This window comes from Dipodomys ordii, unplaced genomic scaffold (genome assembly GCF_000151885.1).
Source record: "Dipodomys ordii isolate 6190 unplaced genomic scaffold, Dord_2.0 Scaffold157, whole genome shotgun sequence".
In the NCBI taxonomy this organism is placed as follows: domain Eukaryota; kingdom Metazoa; phylum Chordata; class Mammalia; order Rodentia; family Heteromyidae; genus Dipodomys; species Dipodomys ordii.
In genome coordinates this window covers 768,999-769,989 of record NW_012267373.1, presented here as the reverse complement: position 1 = coordinate 769,989, position 991 = coordinate 768,999, and positions in this window count along the sequence as shown.

Below are 991 nucleotides of genomic sequence, written 5' to 3'. Positions count from 1 at the left end.
TATCCTCCCAACTCATCACTAATGTGTGAACAGCCAATATTCACTGAACTCAGTTTTTATTGTCAGTACAAGATTTTTTTAAAAACTCTTAAAATATTCAAAATTTTTATGTCACCTTTCCTGGGTAGAATTTTAAAAGAAATTTGTAACACACACATATAAGTCAATTAGACTTTGACAGAGAAAAGACAAATTAATGGACAAAGAACAGGGTGTTTGTTCCCCCTACAAATGATGCTAGGACAAATGGATATACATATGAAAAAAGAATTCAGCTATAGACTTTAAATCTTTCAAAAGTGGACTTAAATAGGAACATTGAACATAGTAAAACTCAGAATTACAAAACTTTTAGAAGCATAGAAGCTACATGACCAATTTTTTTAGATACATCACCAGAAGCATGGCCCATAAAGGAAATAATTTTCATTGAATAAAAATTAAAAACTTTTATTCTGAAAAAAAAACCCTAGAAATAAAGAAAATACAAGCCATAATCTGGGGAAAAATATTTGCAAAATACATACCTGGTAAAGGACTTCTGTTCAAAAACACATGCAAATAACTCCAAAAAAACCCCAACACCTGCAGAAAAAAATGGGGGGGGAGACAACTAAAAAGTTATGAGACAGGAAGAGAAAATATGCATATGAAAAGAGTATCACAAATCATTAGGAAATTGCAAACTCAAATGACAGCAAGTCTCCACTATATACCTATTAGAATAGTTAAAATCCCAAACACTGCCAACACCAAATGTCTATAGGAAGGCACAGCAATACATCCATCACCAGTAGGAATGCCAGCTGCTGGTATGCCAAATTGTACTACATGATTCAGCAAACATACTCCTCAAACTTTACCCAAGCAAATTAAAAAGTATGTCCACATTTAGCTGGGCAGCAGTGGATCACACCTGTAATCCTAGCTATTCACGAGGCTGAGATCTGAGGATCACAGTTCACAGCCAGCCCAGGCAGAAAAGTCTGTG